The sequence below is a fragment of the Pholcus phalangioides genome, unplaced genomic scaffold (assembly GCF_987345545.1).
Source record: "Pholcus phalangioides strain wild (caught in Gottingen) unplaced genomic scaffold, Ppha-v1.0 ptg000042l_1, whole genome shotgun sequence".
In the NCBI taxonomy this organism is placed as follows: Eukaryota; Metazoa; Arthropoda; class Arachnida; order Araneae; family Pholcidae; genus Pholcus; species Pholcus phalangioides.
Genome location: NW_028301628.1, coordinates 14141368 through 14154056, shown reverse-complemented (window position 1 = coordinate 14154056; position 12689 = coordinate 14141368).

The window sequence follows — 12689 nt, the reverse complement described above, 5'->3', positions numbered from 1 at the left end:
GTTTCAGGCAATGAAAACCGAATTATATTTCATACTATAAACTAAATTACTAAAAAAATTTTCATTATTCAAAAGAAAGATACGAATATTCTTGATTATTCTTCAAGTTTTACATCAAGGAGAATATACTTATCAATCAAGAAATCCTGCACCATATTTTAGTATTAAATATGGTGCAGGGTTTCTCGATTTACTCAATGTGCGACCATTCAGCGGTACGGTCATTCAGCATCACCATTTTTTTCTACATTGACTTGCACTAAAATATCTGCTAGGGCTACCTTAACATTTCTTTTGTTGGGCAAAAACTTTTTAATTGAAAGTGGTGGGGGGGGGGGGGAGAATTTTTTTTTTATACAAAAGAAAATTGTATAAAAAGTTAAATGTTATATCTGGTACACATACAGCTCTTAGTTAAATGACACCTAAGATGGGCATGAATTTTGTCCAAATTTATGCCTCCTGTTTAGTGTAAAATATTTTCTGTAGTGTAATGTTTGTAAATTTTTTCTTTTGTTAAAAAACAAGACATGCAGAAAGAAACAAGCCAAAATGCTCCAATTTGGTGTCAGAAAGTATGGTATGGTTATAAAGAAGAGTACCCTTGCGTTGGATTACAAGCAGCTTGGTTTACGGGTGATTTGAAATCATGCCAAAATTTTTGAATTTTTTAAAACAAATTTTGATTTGATAAACATGGTTTCACAAAATAAAGAGTGAAATCATGTTTCACAACAAGTCTTCACCTTCCAGAATAGGGCTTGGCAAAAAGGGAATACTTATGGAGAGAATAATTTGAATAATTTGTTTTTCCGGGGGAAGTTTGATTAGATATACAAGTGTTTCTCTCTCTCTAATCACGAGCACATACATGTCATAAATTATGTTTGTCTTCGTTAGTTGAGTAACTTTTTTTTTTAAATTTTGCTCATGCAAAAAAACTCTCAATCTGAAGTTCTACTGTACACCTATGTTTAACCCTTTAATGATCACAGAGGAGATATCTCGTCCTAACACAGATGGAAGAAATTCATTCCAGCTCTCTCTTGTTTTTTCTTTTCTAATCATTGTGAAGCTTTGTTATAATCCTATGAATGGAAGTTCCCCCCCCCTCCATTCTATCTATACTCCTTTTTAGTGATTCCCCCTCTCTCACCAGAGAGGAGACCACCTTCAACCTTTCAGACATTGCAGGCCACCAAGTTATCCCGTGGTATATTCTTTTTTAGGTTATTGAACAGGCCCGTCATTTAGGGGGCTGGCTTTTGAAAATTCACTAAAAATGGTATATGTATACAAATATATATACATACATTGGGTACATGTGCTTTCCCCCCCCCCCCTCAGCAGCCCTGTGTTATTAAACAAGGTTCTCTAAATTTATATTAAACACTTTTATTTACTCTGAATTTATTATTTCTTTCATTAAATTTGAATTTTTATTTATTTACAAATAACTTCCTTTCATTAATTAATTTGTGAATAGATTCATTAACCTACACAAACATTCTGTTCACAAAACATTAACATAAAACGTAAGTTTAATTTTTACAAAAACTATGCAAACTTATTTCACTCTTCATTGATGAATGATAACGCAAACATCAAAGGTTGGACTACGATGAAAGAGTCAAAAAACTTATTTTTTTAAAAGTCCTTGATGTTGATTACTGAGAGCTTCTCCCTTTCAGCCTTCTGCAGTGTCCTTTATAGTTCACCATTCTGTGACAGAGGGACTGGCGATGCTGGCCCATCAAGTGGGATGGGGTGCCCTGTACCCAAAGCCTGGGTCTAGGTCAATTTGTTGTGGGACAATCCGTCGCATTCAATTTGTTGCAGCGTCAATTCATCGTGCTACAAACTTGTTGTGGTACAAATTTGTCGCAGGCTCATTTCCTCGCGGTACAAATTTGTCGTAAGCTCATTTCATCGCGGTACAAATTTTTTGCAGATTCATTTTGACGCTGTATTGTCAATTCATCGCGACGAATTTGAATTGCTTTAAAATTCATATGTTTGTTATGATCTTATAAATAGGGTAATTGCTTTAGGTGTAAAAAATGGAACTAATTTTTTTTTCTCATTTATTCGAAATGTTCCCTCTTCGTTTTTAACAAATGAAGGAAAGTATTCATTGAAGTCATCGAGGGACATTGGAACATTCACCAAGATAAATTGGGATTCAATAAATTTTTAAAATTTAATTTCCAGCGTATAAGCCGCATTTCCCACTTTTTGTCGGGATTTCCATTTCTCGCAGTGAGGGGCGTTGGGAGCTCACCCAAATAATAAATTGGGATCAAATTAATTTTGAAAATTTTCTTTCCATCGTATAGGCCGCGCTTCCCGCTTTCTGTAGGGATTTTCCATTTCTTGCAGCGAGGGCATTGGGGGGGGGGGGTGCACATCGAGATAATAAATTGCTATCAATGTGGCCCCCAGCAAGATTTCCGTAATTCACTATTAACCAGTCAAATGGTTACTGCCATACGTAATGTCGGTGCCTACGACGGCATTTGCCGACGCGCAGACTTTTTTTGGTCTTTTTCACCAGTCAAGTGGATAAGACAGCATTTGCCGTCGCTGATATACGTAATGTTTCTGTCTTTTTCAGAGAGATATGACGGAATAATTTGTCATACATGTGCTGCCATCTCTGTACAGCCATCTTTCTACTTTATTATCTCATCACTAAATGGAGTTGACAATAATATTTCAAAATCTGAGATTATTATTATTATCTTTGTCATGTTTTGCAAAGCTGCATCCGCATCACTTTTGTTTCAATTTCCAACTCCCTTGCGAAGATGTATCTGTTTTATTAATCACATATCTTTTAGCAAAGGTTCAACTACTATGGTTCCACATAAATCCATCAACAGCATTTATTTTAGTCACAGGACATTATGACCGCCCCTCCTTACTTTTGGGGAGTGATATAATGTCTCGACACATTCGAGCCATAAAAAAACATGCTATAAAAAAATATTTTAATATTTCAAACTTCCAAGAAAAGGGAAAAAGCGCGCACATCTTTAAAAAAAAGTGGGCACTGCGGGTAACGCTCGGAGAAATTAATTGGACAGTTGACTGGTTAAATGTATCCATGCAGAGAATATATCTTAAAGGAATTTTTTTATGACAATCTAAGTTTTATGTGTAACAGCTGCGAAAAGTATTATTTTCAAATTATTTTTTTTTGCAATGCAATGTACATTTCAAATCACTGTGTATTATCACACTGAAATAATATTTAAACACTCCGACCATAGGCACCAGAAACTGGGGGCTGATGCCATTTGAGCCGCCCCCCCCCATAACTCCAATAACTCTTGAATATACAATGCAATGCACCATTTCGCCTCCTGAGTACGGGTTTGAGTCCCTTATAAACGGAATGAATGGCAATTTTCGGCCCCCCCCCCCTCTCAATGTTTCCTTCATGTTGGCACCTTTGACTGGCCAAGGATGCCGTAAGTTTTGGAACTTGAGGGTTCTTGATCTTGAAGTAGGAAATTTTGATTTCTGAATCATTTCTCTGGATGCTCATACCCATTCCATAAAGTACCCTGTGCACCAACAGCATCTCTGTCTCTGACACCACTGCAAATGTCAATCGATTTTTGATTTTTTTTTCAATTCTAAAGTAACAACTCTCGAGTAAAAAGAATGAAATCAGACTTTAAATTAGCCCATTGTATGTAACTTCATGTACATGACACTCATACGGCTCCAGTCAACGATTAGTAAAAATTTCTTCTTACAATACAAGTGAATTAACATTAACAGACAATGTAAGATTATATTCAGAGGTATATTTCCTGGGTGAGGAGGGGGTATGCGGACTGTATCCCAAGATGACAAGTTCAAGTGAAAGGGCGTAACCAAAATTAAGTAATTGGTGATCAAGAACATGAATTAGAAAGGAAGAAGGGAGGCAAGGTTTGAATAGCCCACAGGTGGGAAACTATAAATCAGCCTCTGATTATAGCCTACATTTATTAGGATAATTTTAATTTTAAAAACAATTCATATGGTACATATAAAAACACTCCACAATATCTAAACCTTTATTTTCAGTGCTTTGAGTACCATTTTGTTTAAACACTTATATAACGTGAATATTGCATTAAAAACCCGATGATGATTTATAGAATAATAAGTGATGGTATTTTGAACTACCATAATTTTTTTCTTTTTTTTTAAAGATACGTAGATTTCAATTTATTGCAATTGAAATTGAATTCAAACAATTTAATTTTAAAAAGTACTACATTTTTTTGTCATCCGTATAATCTGTATCTCTACTTTAAGATACAACAAAAAACTCAAAGAAAATTAATAATAGGCTAATTCGTTCAATTGCATTAAAAGTTTTTCAAATTTCGGAACATGAATTATGGGGGGAAAACTTTTATAAACACACACACAAACCAACATATCATTTCCACGTTCGGTTTTGCAATATTCCATGTTTGTGCCAACAGAAATATATAGACCAAGCACACCAACCTTGTACCAAAAGCTTAGACGCTAATGAAAACTGTGAAAATATTCAAACAAGCCAGCCAAAGATATGCGACTGACCATAAACATAAGATTAATGGTTATATTATATCTATGCTACTGTGGCCCATACTCTTCTTTCTTATTGGTGATTACATTGCCTTTGTCAGTGCTCATCCTGTGGGTATTATGAAAACTTCATCGAATCGTCAGTCATAAGCACTGTACATTTCTACCCTTGATCTGCGCCCAACTCCCTTCGCCGTGAGAAATAGAAATCCCAACAAAAGTGGGAAGTGCAGCTTATACGGTGAAAATTAAATGTTAATTTAATTAAATTATTAATTCATTAAATATTTCAGGTTCTTATGAAGATGTAATGGTAAATGTTGGTGACTCTCGAAGGGGGGTGGGGAGAAACTCTCGAGCCCATGGGGCAGATAGAAATTTACCGTTAAAGATAGGCTCACTGTAATTTGAGGAATATCATGCAACCCGAAATTTTTCTATATGATATTGCAATTTTATCACAGAAAAAACCAATTATTTAACATTTCAAATTTTTATAACCGAATTTTCAAATATAGTTAAACTTTTATATGCAGTTAAATTTTTAAATGTAATTGATATTGTAATTTTAATTTCGATGACCTTTCTGCATTGACAAAAATTAATTATTTTCAGTTAACTGCTTGTACACTTTTGTTCATGTTTTTATTTCACATGTAAGACAAACACTGCCGACATACAAGCTTGCGTGGAACATGTACAATGAAGAATCGACGAATTGATCTTGCGCTGTAATATATAAATTGACGTCACGATGAATTGACACGGCGGCAAACTTGTACAGCTATAAATTTGAGCTGAGACGAATTTGTATCGCAATGAATTGGAGCTGCGACAAATTGACACTGGGACAAATTTGTATCACGACGAATTGGAGCTGTGACAAATTTGTACCGCAACTAATTGCAACAAACTTGTACCGCGACGAGTTGAGTGCGACAAATTGACCAGCTACGCCCAAAGCCCCCATCTTCGGCTCTCTTCAAGCCTCGCCCACAAGGGAGAGAGTGGTCTTGGGTGTCCTCTCTTTTGAGGGCACCCCAAGATCCCCTTTGCTCTCATTGAGCCCCTTATCCAAGAGGTACTCCCTATCTGGACTATCTTGGACTTTTATAGGGTTAAATACAGATTGTCAAAATTAGTTGCCAAAAGCCTGTACATTAAGGGGGTTAATTCTTGTTACATGTATCAGGAGTATAAAAAAGCAGGCAGAAATTGGCAAAAAAAAATTTGAAGCAAAATTTTCAACATAATGGGTGTTGTGTAATTATCAATCATTAGAACTACAATTTTGATGGGTTTTCCATTATTTGTTTTCTTTCATATTCCTATAAATATTATAAGTGAGTAATATTAATAGTATCAATCATTGGAGCTTTTTTTGTGTGCAAGTGGTATGTATTTCAAGCAAAACTGTTTGAACGTGCAGGGGTGGAAAATTTGCTACAAGCTGTTACAATTTTGACAATTTTCCGTCGTTTGCTACATTCTGTTACAAAAACGCTGAAATTCGATTTTGTCCCATCTTGTGCTAAAAACAAAATTTTCCCTTAAGAAACTTTGAAGTTGCTTTCAATAGAAGCCGTCATTTGTCCTTCCCACAATTTTATATCTTGCGGCTGCAAATGGAATTAGCTTGAGGTCCCCTCCCCAGGTTTCGGCACCTAGGCTTCCAACAACGTATAAAATGGGGTCAAACTGCACGAATTGCCGCTCATCCATAGAACAAAAAACCCAGCTGTTTTTTTCCAAAAAAAGTTGACTTCTTTGATTTATTTTCACAAAAAATTCAATCCAAGTACATCTGTTTTCACTCCTTATTTTTAACTGATTTGTAATTGCTCCATGTATTTTATTTTCCAGCATGTTTAACAGATTTTCAGTCTCGTTTTGCTTCCAAGTTTTCTATTATCCATTTTCTACTATTATTTCTCTTGATATGTCATTTCCTTTTATGCTATTCACCAGCATGCTTAGTGTTCAATGGAAAATGGTTTCCAGCTGTGCATTAATTAAAATTACTTTGTCTAGACCAATGATTCCCAATGTGGGTGTTAACGCCCCCTTGGGAAAGGGAAAGTTTTAGGGGGCGTAGAAGCTATGGGTATAACATAACATAGGATTCTATGGGTTAGATTTCGTTGGGGGCAATGGAACAAAAAAGGTTGGGAAACTGATCTAGACCAGCGGTTCTCAACCGGTCGCTCGAGGAAAAAAAAAAAATTATAAATATTTTTAAATAGTAAAAATAAATCAGTAACTTTGATGAATAATTAAAAAATTGGTGTACAGGGCTCCACAATAGAATTTTTTTCCTAAAAGAGCTCTGCGAGTTAAAAAAAGGTCAAGAACCGCTGGTCTAGACTCTAGACCATGGTTGGTTTGAAAGATATTTGATGTAAGATTCCATCAAAGCTTATTTAGGAAGAAAAGCAGAGGTCAACAAAAATTCTCAAAACTTTTCTTTGGGTATGTGGTAGGCACTCTAATAATGAAAATAATAAGGTAACAAGCTAGCATCCCTCGCAGCTACAGTAACCATTTTTGTCACATTATCATATTCTGCATACCAGGGCTAATTGCAGACTTGCCAACTCTCTGGATTTAGGCAGGCGGGATACTCCGGATTTTTCATCCATCCATCCTCCTGCTCTCTGGATTTTAGCAGAAAATTAGATTTTATGCGAGCTTTCATGTTGTCATGACGCCAATGACTGCCGTCGTCGTTAGGAAAACAGCTGTGGTCATTTCTATCGAGCAGCCGTAAAACAAAGTCATGGTGACTGCATTTAAGCACCAATTTTTTTGTTTCCTCCAATTAAATATGTATTCAGAAAGAAAATACAAAACTTTAAGATAAATAAGTAAGTAATGTAAAGCTTGTAAGAATTCATATATCAATCACTGATAGCATCCACGAAAGGAAACACATGTTTTATGAACAGTATGTAGATGCGATTTCTCTATTCTACATGGAAAGACTGACATCGAATTATATTCTGCTCAGGGGCAATGCAGAACCTGCCTTGGGGAAGGAATGGGACTTTTTCTTAATTGATGGGAAAAAAATTGTAGAAATTTTTTTTTGTGTAATTTTTTTTTTTTTTTGGGTTGAGTCTATGAGATGAGTCTGGGGGGGGGGGGGGGGTGTGCCCTCGGGATAATCTCTGGATTCCAAAAGTTGGCACGTCTGTAATTGTATTGGGATCTACTGTTCATAGCTGATTCCAAAACAGATAGTTCCAGAGGATGATAATCGTCCCTTCCAAGATCTGAATATTATGAGAAGAAACATATTGGTCTGTATCATAAAATATGAGATCTATAACAAACCTTTGAAATAAATCATCCTGGATCTCTCCTTTCTTTAACGGTCATCCCATGCACGCTAGAGAGCAGTTATACCGACAGCTAGGGGCTTCCACATTTGGGAATGTAGTTCGCCTAGGTTGTTATTTTCTATGGATACGTGGGTCACAATTTTTCACGGGTCCTTTTATTAAAAAATATATATAATAGCCCCTGTGTAATCATGTGAAGGAACAGGGAAGGCTTGAGACAAAATTCTCACCTGTGCAAGACATTTTGGTGCCTCTGGTGTGGCATATAAGCCACATGAGTTAAATTATCTGGGGGAAACTCTCAGATTTGTATATACCATGAGTAATATGGTGAGAGATAACATACAGGCAGTAACATGCATACATAACATCAAAATAGTTACGTCAGATAACATACATACATCAAAAGTCTTATCCTGAGCTTTACATTCACTTGCTTTATAAACTTACACATATTTATTGTATACTATTTGAGTTGTGTTCCAGCTAGATGATATGAATCAGAAATTTCAATGGTTTCTGCTATTTATTCCATCCAATACAGTCATAGTTTGAAATTTGCAGAAAAATTTTCATTTTCATTCTAATTTTTGATTTGGAAGATAGATGGCAACACTTGAACACATAACAAGCGCAACACTTACATGAATTATCTTTTCATTCCTTTGAAACCAACCATGACCATGGTCTAGACCAGAGGTGTTCAACCTCCTTCCAGTTGCGAGCACTGCCTGTACCCATCATCAAAAGATGAACCATTTATCGCAAGTGTAACATACGGATGCGTGAAATGACAATGATTCCAATCCTTGAATGCAATGCCTCCAGGATTTTAATTGGAACGTTAATCAAGTGCTCGCAAGCACATATTCAGGCACGAGCATTAAGCACTCTGGGTACTTCAGGGAGTACTGTGGTGCTTGTGAGCAACGGATTGAAGATGAAGACACCTGGTCTAGACAAAGTAATTTTAATTAATGCGCATCTGGAAACCCCTTTCCATTGAACACTAAACATGCTGGTGAATGACATAAAAAGAAATGGCATATCAAGAGAATGAATAGTAGAAAATGAATAATAGAAAACTTGGAAGTAAAATGAGACTGAAAATCTGTTAAAGATGTTGGAAAATAAAATACATGGAGCAATTACAAATCAGTTAAAAATAAGGTGTGAAAACAGATGTAGTTGGATTGAATTTTTTATGAAAATTGAATTAAATTTCTAATGAATAGTTTAATCATATCGTATAGTTTAATCTATAGTTTAAATCAAAAATAATTTAAGGCTATAGTTTTTAATCACTATTAAATTTCTGAGAATTTTTTGAGTAAATATTCTATGAATGACACCCAGGAAAAGAAGTCATCTCAAAGCGTGTTAAATCAAACTGAGATGATGATCAAGAGAACTCAGAAAGCAACACTTGTCAATTTAAATATGAAATGGGTAAAGTCAGGTAAATGAAGCAGATCAAACGTTTAAAAATGCTGGAAACTGAAGAGAACAAAAGCACTACTTAGACTTGCATCATTGGCAAAAACAATAAAAATAATTACTTTTCTAATGAGTATTTCAAGTCTCCTTTAGTAATTTTTTTCAATTAGTGATTACCAAGCGTACAAGGTAAATCAAAAAACACTTATTTTCAAGTTATTTTTGAAATCTAAAATACAATATGATAGCCTCTCATTTGTTGATATTGTAGAGAATGTAAAAATATAAATATCAAGAAGTCTAAAAAAATTTTTAATTTAAAAAATATATATATTTCTTCTAGAGGAAATGTCTATGTATTTTGTACCTTGGGGGGGGGGGGGGCCCTCATTCTGAGCTGAGATAGCACTGTTTTTTGAAGTAAAAAGTAATCCTGTGTATGCTACCGCATATATGTATATAAAACTGTGTATTTTATTTACTGCCTAAATTTTAAAGTGCTACACAATTGATAAATGCTACTATAAAAACATTTTTGCTACTACGAAAATTATTTTTCCTGCTACAAAAATCAAATTTTCATTTTCCATCCCTGAACATGGTTTTAACAACAATGGAAATTAGTATTAAACCCCTTAACAATAACAGGAAAAATGCTTTACATGCCAAAAAAGAAAAACCTTTTTCATTCTCAGTTGTGCTTTTAGTGCGCTTTTACATGCTTTCATCCTGGCTGTAATAGCTTCGTTACTTTTTTACCAAATTTTCCACTTTTACCATTTCTGTTCTTTGGAAATAGTCTTTGAAAAATCTTTGGAAATAGTTCTTACATTATCAAAAATTAAAATAGCAAGCTATTGTAATGTTTGCTTTTAATTTAAGAGATGCAAAAAAAAAAAAAAATTGACAAAAATCTTAACATAAAGGTTGAAATAATACTGTGGGCTTAGTCAATTGGATGGTGACCTATTTAATACTTTGGAATGCAACTTTGCGGCACACTAACTTCACTGATCCTTACCAAAACTAATGAAATGAAAAGGGACTGTTCATGTATTACGTCCGCAGATTTTTAACCATTTTTGACACCCCCCCCCCCCTTGTCAGCACTTCCCCCCACAAAATTTTTAACATTTTTCCTAACACATATTTTGATCAGACACATACACGGGGGCTCATTATCCCCCATCATACCCCCCCCCACCCCGATGAAATTTTTTTTATGCAAAAAATTAAAATTTTGGAAGAAATTACTTTGATATGCTATTATAATCAATTTGTTAATTTGAATGCTATTTGTAGGCTAAGAACACAAAATTTCTCTAAGAAATTCATTGTGACCCATCCTCTAAGCCAGCGATTCCCAACGTGGGCAATGGAATGTTCCGTGGAGGTAGAAGCTGCAGGTATAACATAGGATTCCATGGGTTAGATTGCGATGGGAGAAAAAAATTTCTAAAGGGGACAATGAGACAAAAAAGGTTGGGAAACTATGCTCTAAGCAATGGATTTTTGTGGCCCGGGGCAAACATTTTGCCACCTCTACAACTTTATTTAATAATTTTGTAATGGTGTTCTTAACTAAAACTGCCGCCGCCCCCCCCTAATTTTTTCCGCCTGGGGCAGTTGCCTCCCCCTGTAGTTCGGCCCTACTTGGGGTTAATTGATGTGCCGCAGCCCACCTCAAAAATTTAATTTTGTAAAAATGAACTAAGTGACCTGTTGCATATTTTCAGATCATTCAAGTAAGCCCGTGGCACATTCACATGACTTGGGTGACCCACGGCACAGTTCCAGAACACTTAAGCGGTCTGTGGCACATTTAGAGATCCCTTAGGTGGCAGTTTTAGAGCAGCTCACAGTGCAGCTTTACATCACTTTTTAAGTTACCCACAGGACATTATCAAATTATTTAAGTGATCCACGGCATACTTACAGATCATTTGAGTGACGTTAAGCCCGCTATACATTTCTAGAACACTTGAGTGGCCTGGACAAATTTCCAGCTCACTTGAAGGATCAGCTGAACATTTAATGTCCTGCTGATCCTCTCTAAATTTTAGAGATCACTTAAGTGGTTCTATGGAGGACTTATCAATAAGAAGAATTTTAGTTCAGATGCCCACAATCTAGGGAAAGGTTTTCTCGCTTTTGGTACACCCAGTAAGATGCTATTAAGAATCTCATATTTTTATAAAGGATCATTGATGACATAAGCGTCATTCAACATCCCCCCCCCCCCTCTTGTCATCAAAAGTCAGCAAACCCCGCCCCATCGATGCTGATGTAATACTCGAATGACTAAAGCTATTTTCTTCACTCATTTCTGTGATGCAACCATTGGCGTATGCGGGGGTTGTTTGGGGTTCTAACCCCCCCCCCCCCCCCCAAAGCCAAGATTATAGTTTTATTTTGCAGGAAAAAACGTAAACCCCCTTGAGAAAATTCTGTGTACGCATATGAATACAACTTGTACCAATTCATGTTGGGTTTCATCAAGAAAAGACGTGCTTCATTAAGATCTTCCCTTGGCAAAAAAATGAGTTTTATTCATATTTATCTCCATCATTTTTTTGTCTAATTAAAAGAAAAAAGTATCAGAGGTAAAACTGTTTTAAATATTTCACCTTTGTTGAGTAAGTTAAGATTCTCAGAACTTTCATGAAATTAAAAGTTCAACTTTTGAAGTCTTTCAATTTTTTGCACTGGCAAAAACTTGCTAACCCTGTATGTATCTAAGGCAATAAGAGCATAACTATAAAAGAAAATTTACTGTTGCCGGGGGGGGGGGGGGAAGGGTTTAAACCAAATAAAAGTTGCCTAAATATCATTTTTTTTCCTTGAAAAATATCATATTGGTTCATTATTAGCCAAAATGTTTGTTGCCAAAATGTCAATAGTGAAGCAATTTTCCTTCAGAATGTCATTTAAAAAAACAATGTTGATTAAAGACTTGAAAGGGTTTTTCCCCCCAAAAAGTGAAAATGAACCAAAATCATTACTGAGGATGAGGTAAAAGAAACGGATATCATTACCTGATCCAGAGTTAATTTCAACAATAACTAATTCAGACACCTCTTCTGAAGAGAAAATTGGTAGTAAATTGCCTTTGTCGCAGTAGATCATGGCTTTGTAAAACACCTGATGACATCACTTTCGGAGATTTAATGTCCGATGAATATAATGTGCGACTTGATGATAAAAAGATTCAATAAATTAAAGATAAGCTATTGGTACTTATTACCATGAAAATACAAATATATACTGGATGGAAAAATCAGGGTTGTTCGGTTTAAACCTAGGTTTTTTTTCAAAAAATCAAATAAAAGTTGCCTA